We start from the raw sequence: 16438 nt of genomic DNA, 5'->3' as shown, positions 1-16438 counted from the left end.
AAGGAGGAGAAGTGGGTGAGTGACTCATTTCCTTTCCACTCTTGAAGCCTCATTTAATCAAGTTTGTGATTTACAACTCAGCCTGCAGATAAAAAAAAGTTCTAAATTGGCACTCTTTCAAATATGGGTATCGTTTGTAAAAATTAGGGAAATGTAGCTTAATTTTTCAATGTCACTAAGATGTTTATGAAAAAAAAAAACTGTTCTGTTTCTCCAGCTAAGAAAACCAAAAGATTTATTCAAAAGAACATTGATGGGAGGAGTTTCAACATAATTACGTAACTCCTCTTCCGGATAGGCAATTCCTCATGCCAGTGAAGTTAGTAAGTGACTCTAACTGTGCTGTTTCTCATTATCAAGTTTGCATTTTCAGGTTATAATATCTGCCTTTCTGTTTCTACTTTACTGATTTATCTTCCTATTCAAACAAGATAAGCATTTGTTTCCTGCATTTCTGAAGATCTGAAGATCTGGACAAGTGTTGAAGAAATTTCCTGTGAGGTAAGTCCCTTTAGCTTTTTCTGTACAGAATATCCAGTGATTTTTTTTTAAACTTAGATAAGAAAGGGAAATCAGTTTTGATTTTTCCAAGCGGCGTGGTGAGGGGGGCAGGAAGGCATTTCTGTGTTCAGAAAACTGAAAACTGCAGAGGCTTAATTATAATCCTTCACTTATTAAGGAACATAACAGACATGTTTCATTCCACCACAACTAGGGCTTGAACAAGAGAAAATGAATTTTGCCTATTTCAGATTTTAAAATACATTTTCCAAGTATGTATTAACAAAAGTGGATATTCAGAAGATGTTAGCTTTCACGCCTGGAGGGGTATAGAAAATTTGGTGACTCTCATGTGAACTTAGGTAAAAGACAATGTAGTGACATGAAAAAAGTATCACAAAAAAATAAGGCATAAAGCAATTTGTACCTGAAACTGTATTAAATTATATTATGCCAATTTTACAAGGCATACACACACATAATAGAAATTGTGTTTCACACATTTATCCAAATAAATGATTTCTTAATATTTTTGTATTTGCATTTAACTTTCACTTCAGTTCCATTTTGTACTCAGGGTAAAAGACAGCCATTTTTTAATTCCTCTTTCTTTCTTCAAGTCAGAGCCAAATTTTGTTGATGAGAACTTATAGGAAACTGTAGAATGATTTATTCTTTCCATAAAGCCTAGGGCATAAAGATTTAAAGATTTAAATATTAATTTCAAAATTCCCTAAGCACTAGATGAACTTTCTTTTTTATACTAGTTAACAGTATAGGTCATGTTTTCTAAACTTTTTCCTGATTTTTAATTCTTTTTACTTATTTTTAATAATTGATGTGTGCTAAAATTTCAGACTTTTCGGGCTTAAGTAAGACAGATAATGACATTAAGAAGTATCATGACTTATTTCACTAAGCATAATGGTCTCCAGTTGCATCCATTTTGTTGCAAAAGACAGCCAATCCCAAAAAGAAAAATATCATAAGTTTACCCTGATGTGTGGTCGTTAATGTAGAATACAAAAATGTATAAATGAAACTGACATCTTACGATTTGATTACTGTTTATAGCCTTTGTCTATATTTGTATGGTAAATGTGTGATTATAAAGTAGGTTGAAATCTTGTTATTGCAAAAATTAAAAGAAAAATAAAGAAAGGAAGGGGGGATTGCGGGAGGAGTGGGAGAAAACTATAGTTATCTTCTTAAAATTGTACCTATGTAATACCTGAAAGCTGTTCTTTTTATATTAATACATTTTTATTTTAAAAAAATCATGAAAAAACATTATCTAGAAAACAATCTCACTGTACTATATGGCATTGCCCCAGGTTTATAAAACATGACAACAAATGCTAAAATATCAAACTATAATAAAGATTTTGTCCATTTTTTTCTTACAGCTTTCCCTATTTCTAATATTAATATTACATATATATGATGGTATTTCAAAATATTCATAGAAAAATGGAATTAAAAAAGAGCTTATTTTGGTGCAAAAAATTGAAATTGATTGTATCAGCAGTCTTCAAAAGTTTATGGAAAATGTACATTACAGAAAACTATGCTAACCTCAAAAATTTTTACTCTAAAATAAACTTATTTTTTCAATTCTAAGTACTATTTATGTTAACTTGATAGAATTGTATAAAATGATAAAAAATGTATGTATATTACCATCAGATGAATAAATAATTAGAACTGTTGCATCTTTCTGGAACTTAAACATTTTATTATTAAATCATAAAACTGTTCTGATGATAGTTTGAAAAACCTTGTTCCTTAATGGATTTACCTTTACAGCCCTTGTCTCTTCTGTTGAGAAACAGTGTTTTTTCTTCTTTCATACTATTTGTTGAACTCTTATACTTAGTGTAGGGTTAACCTTACAATCACTAAGCAAACTGGAAGTAGATCTCTGTAAAATTTAAGAGTGGGAATGGGAGAGGGAGAAAGAGGGGTTGGAGCATGGGTGAGAGGGAGGGAAGTATCACTGTTCATAAATCTGTGTATATGAAATACAAGAAGCTTGTATAACAAATAATTTTATTAAAAAATGTAGATCGCATTAAATGTTATAATTTGACTAATTCTACCACCTTTGTTCAAATTGTAACACTTATTCTGTACTTCCATCTATGTCTCCTTAGTCAGTACTTTTTAAAATGTCTATCTCTAGCTTCCCCTCAAGAACACATAACTTCTAAGAACTAGTATCTTCTTGTCTCATTACATTCACCCCACCTCATCTACTTCCTGGTTTGTTTCTTCTTGTTCGAGGCTTTGTTTTTTTACACATTGAAAGACCATACTGGGCCAGCACTATGGTGTAGTGGGTAAAATTGCTGCCTGCAGTGTTGGCATCCCATAGGGGCTCAGGTTTGAGTACCAGCTGCTCACTTTTGATCCAGCTCTCTGCCATGGCAAGGGAAAGCAGTTGAAGATGGCCCAAGTCCTTGGGTCCCTGCACCTATGTGGAAGGCCAGGAAGAAGCTGCAGGCTCCAGGCTTCAGATCAGAGCAGCTCTGGTCATTGTGGCCATTTGAGAAGTGAACTAGTAGATGGAAGACACACTCTCTCTCTCTTTTTCACTCTCTCTCTCTCTCTGCCTCTGCCTCTCTATAACTCTGTCTTTCAAATAAATAAATCTTTAACAACAACAAAAAAAGACCATATTGCAGTAGGTGTTTGGCCTATCAGTTAAGTTGTTGTTTGAGGGGTCTGCATTGTGGCACAATGGTTAAGTTGCCTCCTGCAACACCAACATTCCATATTGGTGCTGATTCTAGTACCTGCTGCTCCACTTCCCATCCTTCTTCCTGCTGACTTGACTGGGAAAGCAGCAGAAAATGGCCCAAGTCCTTGGCCCCTGTTTCCACATGGGGGACTCTATAGAAACTCCTGGCTCCTGGCTTTGGCCTGGCTGGCCCAGCACAGGCTGTTGTGGCCATTTAGGGAGTAAAGCAATAGATGAAGTTCTCTCCTTGTGTATCTCTTCCTCTCTCTGTAACTCTCCCTTTAAGTAAATGAAATAAATCTTGAAAAGAAAAATGTTGTTGCTTGGAACACTCACATCCCAAATCAGACTGCCTAGGTTTCAGTTTCAGTTCTGCTCCTAACTCTAGTTTCTTGCTAATGCATACTCTGGAAGGCAACAGATCATGGCTTGAGTCATTGGGTCCCTTCCACCAATAAGACACACCCACATGGAGTTTCCAGCTTCTAGTTTTGACCTTTGCCCAGCCCTGGCTGCCAAGTTATTGTGGGAATTTGAGAAGTTAACTAGCGGATGGGATCTTTCTCTCTTCCATATTACTGGAATGCTATAGTATATAATTTTAACTTAATTTATTTATTTCCTTGTTGGATATTCTTTCCAAAATAGTTTTTGGTAGGTGTTTTAGTGTTACTGACCTTGATTTTAATTGGTGAATCAGTATCGGCGAATGATCAATAGACATCACATTTTAAATGTCATTTGAGCTAGATATAAAATTCCAGTTTTTTTTAAAGATTTATTTATTTATTTGGAAATCAGAGTTACAGAGAAGGATAGGCAGAGAGAAAGAGAGAGAGACAGAGAGACAGAGAAGAGAGAGAGGTCTTCTATCCTTTGATTCACTCCCCAATTAGCCACAACAGCTGGAGCTGTGCCAATCCAAAGCCAGAAGCCAGGAGCCTCTTCCATGTCTCCCACACAGGTGTAGGGGTCCAAGCACTATGGCCATCTTCCACTGCTTTCCCAGGCCATAGCAGAGAGCTGGATTGGAAGTGAAGCAGCCAGGACACAAACTGGCACCCATACAGGATGCTGGCACTGCAGGTGGTGGCTTTACCCACTACACCACAGCACCGGTCCCAAAATTCCAGTTTCAAAATCATTTTTCTTTCATGTTAAGTTGGCAACACTTTTGGGAAATCCTTGGGGTTATATATAGTAGGCATTCAAAATTTGGTTGACAAGAAAAGGCTATTTTTCATTTTTTATTTTAATTTTAATTAATTTTAACAGATGCAAAATGATTTGTATATACAAGTCTAAGAATGTAGTCATATCCCCCTTCTCCCTATCTTCATCCTTCTCTTCCTCCCAACTTCCTTCCTTTTAGTCTTCTTTCTCTGTTTCTTTTTTAGTTTTTGACAAAACATATTTTAAATACACATTATATTAAAAAGGCATAATACTTCAGCAAGTAAGAGTTATAACAAGTAAAAAGCAAAAAGACCCCAGTTTAGTGGAAATATACATAACACCTTTAAATAATAATTGAATGTATAACTGACCATGTCACCCATATACAATTTTTTAGTCAATCACTCATTACAATTTTTTCAATGAAAAACAACCAATGACAATGTAACATCTATACATTTACTGTGTGGTTATAAGATAATAATTAAATTCATTTGGACTTTAAGCCTTCTCTTCTCAAGAGGTTATGCCTGGAAATACTTTTATGCAGATTGCATTGCAAATATTCATATATTACATATTTTAAGATTTTATTTATTAATTTGAGAGGTAGAGTCATAGGCAGTGAGAGGGAGAGACAGAGAGAAAGGTCTTCCTTCCGTTGGTTCACTCCCCAGATGGCCCCAATGGCTGGAGCTGTGCCAATCCAAAGCCAAGAGCCAGGTGCTTCTTCCCAGTCTCCCATGCGGGTGCAGGGCCCAAGGACTTGGGCCATCTTCTGCTTTCCCAGGCCATAGCAGAGAGCTGGATTGGAAGAGAGGCAGCTGGGACTAGGACCTGCACCATAAGGGATGCCGGCACCACAGGTGGAGGATTAACCCGGTGTGCCACAGTGCCGGCCCCATATGTTACATTTTTTATACTCTATTAGTTACCACAGATTAGGGAAAACATATGGTGTTTGTCTTTTGGGGACTAGCTTATTTCATTAAGTATAGTGACTTTTAGTTGCATATATTTTGTTGTGAGAGACAGTATTTCATTCTTTTTTACAGTTGAGTAATATTCCATAGTGTATATGTATGACAATTTCATGACCAGTGATCAACTGATGTTCATCTGGGTTTATTCCATATGCAAGCTATTGTGAATTAAGCTGCAATAAACATGGGGATATGGATCACTCTTTTATCATGTAATTTCATTTCCTTTGGGTAAATTTCTAGAAGTGGGATTTCTGGATCATATGGTACATATATTTTCAGTTTTCTGAAGTACCTCCATACCATCTTCCACAATGGCTGTACTACTTTACACTACTAATGGATTAGGGTACTTTTTTCCCCACATATTCACCAGCATTTATTGTTTGGTGATTTCTGTATGAGAGCCATTGTAACTGGGGTGAGGTGAAACCTCTTTGTGATTTTGGTTTGCATTTCGTGATAGTAATCCTGACAATTTTTTCACTTGTTTGTTGGTCATTGAAATTTTCTTTTGTGAAAAATGCCTGTTCAAGTCCTTTGCCCACATCTTAAGTGGATTATTTATTTTGTTGTTGTTGAATTTCTTGAGCTTTTTATAGACTCTGGATGTTAATACTTTATCAGTTTCACAGTTTGCAAATATTCTGTCGGATGCCACTTGTGTCAAGATGGCACCTCCTCCCCTTGTTGTCAGACACCCTTGTGGGGGAATGGGGAGAAAGAAACGTGCTTTTCCTTCACTGGATTAGGGACTACCCTGCCTCAGCTAGAGCTCCAGGCTGGATTCCAAGACAGTGTGGTCTGCAAAGTTCTCCCTCAGTCAATATCACCAGCGCTGTCTGCTGAAGTCTGCTCTCACCTCGCTCTCAGAACCTGGTGTCTCCTCCAGCCTCCAGCTGCTGGAGTTGTGGATGGTGCCCCTGCTCATTGCCATGTGTCCACACTCTCCATGCTGTGTTCCTCTTCTTTCTGTAGAATTTCTACAGCAAACGTCTCTCCAATTCTCCCCTAGGTATACACTTCCTGCCTTTTTTCTGTTTTGTTCCCCTGGACAGAAACAGCACATCATTTCCCTATTCAGTTATCTTGGAATCGAACCTAAGAGAGGCTATTTAATGTAAACATCATAAGAGGTTTTATGTACATGACTCAGTAAGAGCTAAGGCATGACTCAGAGTACTTGTATTTCTGCAGTAAGACATGGAGGCATTCATACTAAACTGAGAGTTTTAAATATGCATTGTCCTTCCCCTCCCCCGTATCATATATTTTTCCTTTTTGTTGTTGTTGTTCTGTATTTTTTTATTTTATTTTTTTAACTTTTATTTAATGAATATAAATTTCCAAAGTACAGTTTATGGGTTTAAGGATTACAATGGCTTCACCCTCCCCCATAACTTCCCTCCCACCCCCCACTATCTCTCCCCTTCCATTCACATCAAGATTCATTTTCAATTCTCTTTATATACAGAAGAATAATTTAATATATATTAAGTAAAGATTTCAACAGTTTGCACCCACACAGAAACATAAAGTGAAAAATACTGTTTGAGTACTAGTTATAGCATTAAATCACAATGTACAGCACATTAAGGACAGAGATCCTACATGAGGAGTAAGTGCACAGTGACTCCTGTTGTTGACTTAACAAATTGACACTCTTGTTTATGGCATCAGTAATCACCCTAGGCTCTTGTCATGAGTTGCCAAGGCTATGGAAGCCTTTTGAGTTCACCAACTCTGATCATATGTAGACAAGGTCATAGTCAAAGTGGAAGTTCTCTCCTCCCTTCAGAGAAAGGTACCTCCTTCTTTGATCACCTGTTCTTTCCACTGGGATCTCATTCACGGAGATCTTTCATTTAGGTTTTGTGTTTTTTTTGTTTTTGTTTTTGTTTTTGTTTTTGTTTTTTTTTTTTGCCACAGTGTCTTGGCTTTCCATGCCTGAAATACTCTCATGGGCTTTTCAGCCAGATCCGAATGCCTTTAGGGCTGATTCTGAGGCCAGAGTGCTGTTTAGGACATCCACTATTCTATGAGTCTGCTGTATAATATCATATCAGATATTTTTCTAAAATAACTTTTTACCAAATTCACACACATAACACACACAAATTTTGGCTTCACATTTTGAGATGTTTCAGAAGTACAGACAGGGTCTTGGGGAAAACATTATTAAATTTTTTTTTTACTTCCTCTCCATCAATCTTTTTTTTATATTTATATTTTATTTTATTTAATGAACATAAATTTCCAAAGTACAGCTTATGGATTACAATAGTTCCCCCCCCCATAACTTCCCTCCCACCCACAACACTCCCCTCTCCCACTCCCTCTCCCTTTCCATTCACATCAAGATTAATTTTCAATTATCTTTATATACAGAAGATCAATTTAGCATATATTAAGAAAAGATTTCAACAGTTTGCACCTACAGAGAAATACAAAGTGTAAATACTATTTGAATACTAGTTATAGCATTAATTAAACACCTAAGAGTAATTGTGTATTAATTACGGAGTTCAACCAATAGTTTTAAGGAGAACATAAAAAATACTAAAAGGGTAAAGTATTAAGTTCTTTTTTTTCTGTTTTTGTTTGTTTGTTATATAGTTATTTTTATTTAATAAATGTGAATTTACAAAGTGCAGCTTTTGTATTGTTGTGGCTTCCCCCCCCACCTCCCTCTCTCCCATGGCCCTCCCCTCTCCCACACCCTCTCCCATCCCGTCCTTCATCGAGTTTCATTTTCAATTACCTTCATATACTGAAGATCAACTTAGTATATACTAAGCAAGGATTTCAACAGGCTGCACTCACACAATGGCACAAGGTATAGGGTATTGTTCAACTAGTAGTGTTGTTTTTAAGTTTCATAGTAGAACACATTAAGGACAGAGATCCTACGTGGGAAGCATGTACCCAGTGATTCCCTTTGTTGATTTAACAATTGGCACTCTTATTTATGACGTCAGCAATCACTCGAGACCCTTGCTATGAGCTGTCTAGGCTATGGAAGCCCCTTGAGTTCACTGACTCTGAACTTGCTTAGTCAAGGCCATATCACAGTGGAGGTTCCTTCCTCCCTTCAGAGAAAGGCGCCTCTCTCCTTGATGGCCTGTTCCTTCTGCTGGGGTCTTGTTCACCAGGATCTTTCATTTAGATTGTTTTTTGCCACCGTGTCATGGCTTTCCATGCCTGTGAGACTCTCATGGACCTTTTAGCCAGATCCGAATGTCCCAAGGGTTGATTCTGAGGCAGGAGTGCTGCCATTCTATGAGTCTGCTGTGTGTCCTGTTTCCCCCACAGGATCATTCTCTCCCTTTTAATTCTATCCTTCATTATTTGCTTACACTGGTCATATTTGTGAAATCTCATCAACACATACCCTATCTTTTTGATCGGTTGTGTATTTATACTTATCACTTTACCAAGTGCGCTGGCATTGGTACCTGCCTCCTTGGTAAGATTGGGTTGAAATCCCCTGGCACATTTCTAGTTCCACCATTGGAGGTAAGTCAGAGTGAACATGTGCCAACCTATATATCTCCTCCCTCTCTTATTCCCACTCCTATGTTTAACAGAGATCACTTTTCTGTTAACTTTAAACGCCTAAGAATGATTGTGCATTGATTACAGAGTTCATCCAGTGGTCTTATGTAGAATAAACAGAGCAACAACAACAACAAAAATACTAAAAGGAATAAAATAGTAGGTTGTTCCTCAACAGTCTAGACAAGGGCTGATCATGTCATTGTCTTTCATAGTGTCCATTTCACTTCAATGGGTATCATTTTAGATGCTGGTTTAGTTGCCATCAATCAGGGAGAACATATGATATTTGTCCCTTTTGGACTGGCTTATTTCACTCAGCATGATGTTTTCCAGCTTCCTCCATTTTGTTGTAAATGCCTGGATTTCATTGTTTTTTATTGCTGTATAGTGTTCCATAGAGCACATATCCCATAGTTTCTTTATCCAGTCATCCGTTGACGGAAATTTAGGTTGATTCCATGTCTTAGCTATTGTGAATTGAGCTGCAACAAATATTGAGGTGCAGATGGCTCTTTTGTTCTCCCCTTTAATTCCATTTGGGTATATTCCAAGGAGTGGGATGGCTGGGTCCTGTGGTAGTGCTATATTCAGGTTTCTGAGGACTCTCCAAACTGTCTTCCATAGTGGCTTTACCAGTTTGCATTCCCACCACGAGTGGGTTAGTGTCTCTTTTTCCCCACATCCTCACCAGCATCTGTTGTTGGTTGATTTCTGTATGTAAGCCAATCTAACCGGAGTGAGATGAAACCTCATTGTGGTTTTGATCTGCATTTCCCTGATGGCTAGGGATCCTGAACATTTTTTCATGTGTCTGTTGGCCATTTGGATTTCCTCTTTTGAAAAATGTCTGTTAAGGTCCTTGGCCCATTTTTTATTGGGTTGTTTGTTTTGATTTTGTGGTGTTTTTTGATCATTTTATAGATTCTATTTGTTAATCCTTTATCTGTTGTGTAGTTTGCGAATAACGTCTCCCATTCTGTTGGTTGCCTCTTCACTTTCCTGACTGTTTCCTGTGCTGTAAAGAAACTCTTCAATTTGAGGTAATCCCATTTGTTTATTTTATCTTTGATTACTTGTGCCTCTGGGGTCTTCTCCAGGAATTCTTCGCCTGTTCCAATATCTTGAAGGGTTTCCCCTATGCTCTCAATTAGTTTCATGGTGTCGTGGCGCATCTCTAGTTCTTTGATCCATGTTGAGTGGATTTTTGTATAAGGTGTAAGGTAGGGGTCTTGCGTCATACTTCGACATGTGGACATTCAGTTTTCCCAGCACCATTTGTTGAAGAGGCTGTCCTTGTTACAGGGATTGGTTTTAGGTCCTTTGTTGAATATGAATTGGTTATAGATGTTTGGATTGATCTCCGGTGTTTCTATTCTGTTCCATTGGTCTATCCATCTGTTTTTGTACCAGTACCAGGCTGTTTTGATTATAACTGCCTTGTAGTATGTCTTGAAGTCTGGAATTGTGATGCCTCCAGCCTTGTTTTTATGGTAAAGGATTGCTTTAGCTATTCTTGGTCTCCTGTTTCTCCATATGAATTTCAGCATCGTTTTTTTCTAGGTCTTTGAAGAATGACTTTGGTATTTTGATTGGTATTGCATTGAACTTGTAAATTGCTTTTGGGAGAATGGACATTTTGATAATATTGATTCTTCTAATCCATGAGCATGGCAGGTTTTTCCATTTTTTTGTGTCGCCTTCTATTTCTTTCTTTAGTGTTTTGTAATTTTCATCATAAAGGTCTTTGACATCCTTGGTTAAATTTATTCCAAGGTACTTTATTGTTTTGTGGCTATCGTGAATGGAATTGATCTTAGAAGTTCTTCCTCGGCCTTGGCATTATCTGTGTATACAAAGGCTGTTGATTTCTGAGCATTGACTTTGTATCCTGCTACTTTACCAAACTCTTCTATGAGTTCCAATAGTCTCTTATAGGAGTTTATCAGGTCCCCTATATATAGTATCATGTCATCTACAAATAGGGATAGTTTAACTTCCTCCTTTCCCATTTGTATCCCTTTAATTTCTTTTTCTTGCCTGATGGCCCTGGCTAACACTTCTAGGACTATATTGAATAGCAATGGTGAGAGTGGGCATCCCTGTCTGGTGCCAGTTTTCAATGGAAATGCCTCCAACTTTTCCCCATTCAATATGATGCTGGCCATTGGTTTATCATAGACTGCCTTAATTGTGTTGAGGAATGTTCCTTCTAACCCCAATTTGCTTAGGGTTTTCATCATGAAAGGGTGTTGTATTTTGTCAAATGCTTTCTCTGCATCTATTGAGATAACCATATGATTTTTGTTTCTCAATTTATTAATGTGAGGCATTACATTGATTGAATTTCAAATATTGAACCACCCTGCATACCAGGGATAAATCCCACTTGGTCTGGGTGAATGATCTTTCTGATGTGCAGTTGGATTCGGTTTGCCAGAATTTTGTTGAGCATTTTTGCATCTTTGTTAATCAGGGAGATAGGTCTGTAGTTTTCTTTCTCTGTTGTGTCTTTTTTAGGAATTAAGGTGATATTGGCTTCGTAGAAAGAATTTGGGAGGATTCCCTCCCTTCTAATTGTTTTGAATAACTTGAGAAGAATGGGGGTTAGTTGTCCTCTAAATGTCTGGTAAAATTCGGCGGTGAAGCCATCGGTCCTGGCACTTCTTTTTCAGTAGTGCGTGTTTTTTTTTTAACTTTTATTTAATGAATATAAATTTCCAAAGTACAGAATATGGATTACAATGGCTTCCCCCCCGTAACGTCCCTCCCACCCGCAACCCTCCCCTTTTCCACTCCCTCTCCCCTTCCATTCACATCAAGATTCATTTTCGATTCTCTTTATATACAGAAGATCAGTTTAGCATACATTAAGTAAAGATTTCAACAGCTTGCTCACACACAGAAACATAAAGTGAAAAATACTGTTTGAGTACTAGTTATAGCATTAAATCTCAATGTACAGCACACTAAGGACAGAGATCCTACATGAGGAGTAAGTGCACAGTGACTCCTGTTGTTGACTTAACAAATTGACACTCTTGTTTATGGCATCAGTAATCACCCTAGGCTCTTGTCATGAGCTGCCAAGGCTATGGAAGCCCCCTGAGTTCACTGACTCTGATAATTTTTAGACAAGGCCATGGTCAAAGTGGAAGTTCTCTCCTCCCTTCAGAGAAAGGTACCTCCTTCTTTGATGACCCGTTCTTTCCACTAGGATCTCACTCGCGGAGATCTTTCACTTAGGTTTTTTTTCTTTTTTCCAGAGTGTCTTGGCTTTCCATGCCTGAAATACTCTCATGGGCTTTTCAGCCGGATCCGCATGCCTTAAGGGCTGATTATGAGGCCAGAGTGCTGTTTAGGACATCTGCCATTCTATGGGTCTGCTGTGTATCTCACTTCCCATGTTGGATCATTCTCTCCCTTTTTTATTCTATCAGCTAGTATTTGCAGACACTATTCTTGTTTATGTGATCCCTTTGGTTCTTAGTCCTATCATTATGATCAATTGTGAACAGAAATTGATCACTGGGACTAGTGAGATGGCATTGGTACATGCCACCTTGATGGGATTGAATTGGAATCCCCTGGTATGTTTCTAGGTCTACCATTTGAGGTAAGTCAGCTTGAGCATGTCCCGAATTGCACATCTCTTCCCTCTCTTATTCCCACTCTTATATTTAACAGTGATCACTTTTCAGTTAAGTTTCAGCACTTAAGAAGAATTGTGTATTGATTATAGTATTCAACCAAAAGTATTAAGTAGAACAAACAAAAAAAATACTAAGAGGGATAACATATCAAGTTGCTCATCAACAGTCAGGGTGAGGGCTGATCAAGTCACCATTTCTCATAGTGTTCATTTCACTTTAACAGGTTTCCTTTTTGGTACTCAGTTAGTTGTCACCTATCAAGGAGAACAAGTGGTATTTGTCCCTTTGGGATTGGCTTATTTCACTCAACATAATGTTTTCCAGATTCCTAACAGGGATCACTTTTCAGTTAAAATTTAAACACCTAAGAATAATGGTGTGTTAATTACAGAGTTCAACCAATGGTACTAGAACAAAAAAAAAATACTAAAATGGATAAAGTATTACATTGTACATCAACCGTCAGGACAAGAGCTGATACAACAGTAGTGCATTTTTTACTGATTCAATTTCTTCCATGGTTATGGATCTGTTTAGATTTTCTATATCTTCATGGCTCAGTTTAGGAAGGTTGTATGTGTCCAGGAATCTATCCATTTCTTCCAGGTTCCCCAATTTGTTAGCATACATCCCTTTGTAGTGGTTTCTGATGATTCTTTTTACTTCTGTTGTGTCTGTTGTTACATTTACATTACTATCTTTGATTTTACAGATTTTGGTCTTCTTTTTTTTTGGTTAGTTGGGCCAATGGTGTGTTGATTTTGTTTATTTTTTCAAAGACCAGCTCCTGGTTTTGTTGATCTTTTGTTTTTTTTTTGTTTTGTTTTTTTTTTTATTTCAATTCTGTTTATTTCTTCTCTGATCTTTAGTATTTCTTTCCTCCTTTTGGATTTGGGCTTGATTTGCTGCTGTTTTTCTAAATCCTTGAGGTGCATGGAGAGTTCATTTGTTTGGTTCCTTTCCAGCTTCTTGATGTATGCACCATTTGCTATAAACTTTACTCTTAGCACTGCTTTTGCTGTGTCCCACAGGTTTTGATAGGTTGTGTTATCATTTTCATTTGTTTCTAGAAATCTTTTGATTTCTCTTTTAATTTCTTCGATGACCCACTGTTCGTTTAGGATCATGTTGTCCATTCCTCATATATTTGCATATGGTGTAGAGATTCTTGGGTTGTTGATTTTGAGTTTCACTGCACTATGGTCTGAGAAGCTGCATGGTATAGTTTCAATTTTTTTGACTTTGTTGAGGCTCCCTTTATGGCCTAGCATATTGTCAATCCAAGAGAATGTTCCATGTACTGGGGAGAAATACGTGAATTCTTTGGCTGTGGGGTGGAAGGTTCTGAAGATATCTATTAGGTCTATTTGGTCTATAGTGTCAATTAACTCTGTTGTTTCCTAGTTGAATTTCTGACTGGTTGATCTGTCCATTGGTGAGAGTGGGGTGTTGAAGTCCCCTGTTACTATTGTATTTGAATCTATATCTCCCTTTAAATCCTTTAGTAATTCTTTCAGGTAGCCAGGCACCCTGTAATTAGGTGCGTATACATTTATAATAGTAATGTCTTCCTGTTGGATAGATCCTTTAATCATTATATAGTGCCCTTCTCTGTCTCTTTTAATAGTTTTTATGTTAAAGTCTATTCTGTCTGATATCAGGATGGCCACAACAGCTCTTTTTTGATTTCTGTTAGCTTGGAGTATCTTTTTCCATCCTTTCACTTTCAGTCTGCGTGCATCTTTGCTGATAAGGTGTGTCTCCTGAAGGCAACATATAGATGGATTCTCTTTCTTGATCCAATCAGCTCATCTATGTCTTTTGGTAGTAGAATTAAGACCATTCACATTCAGTGTGATTACTTTTAAGTACTGTCTTTTCCCATTCATGTTTCCTAAACGAGCTGTTTATGTATTTTGAACTTTGTTTGTAGGTTACTCTACATTCGCTTTTTTTTGTAGTGAAGTTCTTGTTTTTGTATTTCTGTGTGCAGCACGTCTTTGAGCAAGTGTTGTAGGGTTGAACCATGGATACAAATTCTTTCAGTTTCTGTTTGTCTTGGAAGATCTTTATTTCCCCTTCATTCATAAATGATAGCTTTGCAGGGTATAGTATTCTAGGTTGGCATTGTTTGTCTTTTAAAACTTGAAATATATCATGCCATTGTCTCCTTGCCTGTAGTGTATGCGATGAGAAGTCTGGGGTGAGTCTGATTAACTTATCCCTGAATGTGATTTGTCATTTTTCTCTTGCACATTTTAGGATTTGTTCTTTGTGTGTCACCGAGCTGAGTGTTGCCACAATGTGTCGCAGTGAATTTTTCTTCTGGTCTACCCTGTTCGGAGTCCTGGCTATCTGTTGAATTTGCCTGTTGTTATCCAGCTGCCTTTGTTTGAAGTTTTCTGATATTATTTCATTGAAAACACCTTGCAATCCATTCTCTCTTTCCACCCCTTCAAGGACTCCTGTTATCTGAACATTATACCGTTTGATTGAATCTTGTAGGTCTCGACCATATTTTTTAATTTTTAATTTCTTCTTCCTGCATTTCAACTGACTGTATTATTTCTGGAATTTTGTCTTCAAATTCTGATATTCGGTCTTCTATTTCATCTGTTCGATTTCCGAGGGATTCCACGGTGTTTTTTATATGGTCAATTGAGTTTTTCATTTCCAGTATTTCATTCTGGCTTCTCTTTAGGATCTCTAATCCTTGGGCTTGTTTTTCGTTCATCTCTTGACACTGTTTCTCATTATTTCTAAGTATTCTGATTATTAATTTTCTGAATTCTTTTTCTGGCATAGTTTCAAATTCTTCTTCTTCAGCCTCTGTTATGGTTGGTTTAGCCTGCTCCATTGGTGAGTTTATATGTTCTTCTATATTCTTATTGTGGGTTTTTGTTTTGTTTTTTGGCATTCCATCTGGGTGGTTTTTCAGGTTGATTTCCCTCTGCTATGGGCTGCTGTGAGTCTGTACCAATATCCAGTCTAAGCAGGCTGCTCTGCCTTCTAGAGTTTGTTTGTTTATTTTTTACTTATTTATTTATTTATTTTTTGTAACTTGAGTGGGCTGGTGTCAGGGCTTTGAGGTGCCAATCTCCACCCCTTGGGGGGCCAGTTTCCTTGTTCCTATGTTCTATGTGTCTGTGCCTGGGGTTCGTTGGTCAGCCACTCTCTTTCACTGCACCTGCTGCGTGAGGAGTGTCGAGTAGCTCCAGACCACCTTTGGACTCCGCCACTGCTGCTTCCTCCTTTGGAGCAGAGGCAAGCCTCCTTTAAGTCCGAATGTAAACAAACAAGATGGCTGCACTCTGCCCACTGCAGCTCTGATTGTGGGTTGGGCAGTCCTAAGGATCCTGGCGTTATTGATCCTTCAGTTCGTCCCCCTGGATCCTGCCCTCTTCCCATGGGTGCTTTTCAATTTTTTTTTTTTCTGGTAACTTGAGTAGACTGGTGTCAGGGATTTAAGCTGCCCTCCCTCGCTGCCTGCCCCTGCGCAAGGAGTGTCCTGTCACTCCACTCCACCTTTGGGCTCCGCCTCCGAAGGTTAGTGTGGAGGCAGAGGCAGTTCTCCTTTAAGCCCGAATGTAAACAAACAAGATGGCTTCTTCCTGCCCACTGCAGCTCCAACTTGAGGGAGGGATCCTCGATTGTTCAGTCCCTCAATCAGACCCCCTGAATCGCTCACTCTTTCCGCTGGCACTACTCACTCTGTTCCATTTTCTATTTCCTCCCCCATTCAATCATGCATGTCTCAGTGTCCGTCCCAGGGTGGGTTGGGGGAGGGGCGGCGGCAGCTGCTACAGCGGTGCTGGGCAAGCGCCCTGTCT

At 38.2% G+C, this 16438-nt stretch overlaps 1 protein-coding gene across 1 annotated transcript in view; it reads left to right on the top strand.

The window, feature by feature from the left end:
* Positions 1-316: 316 nt before the first annotated feature.
* Positions 317-16438, top strand: part of MNDA (myeloid cell nuclear differentiation antigen) — a 33920-nt gene continuing 17798 nt past the window's right edge. Inside the window, exon 1 of the mRNA XM_008264248.5 lies at positions 317-501. The gene's annotated coding sequence lies outside the window, so the exon portion shown is untranslated. The remainder of the gene's footprint in view (positions 502-16438) is intronic.

The sequence above is a fragment of the Oryctolagus cuniculus genome, chromosome 7 (genome assembly GCF_051225735.1).
Source record: "Oryctolagus cuniculus isolate XC-2025 breed Fujian yellow rabbit chromosome 7, ASM5122573v1, whole genome shotgun sequence".
NCBI classification, from domain to species: domain Eukaryota; kingdom Metazoa; phylum Chordata; class Mammalia; order Lagomorpha; family Leporidae; genus Oryctolagus; species Oryctolagus cuniculus.
Note: the sequence above shows the minus strand (reverse complement) of the source record. Positions and strands in the feature narration are given on the sequence as shown.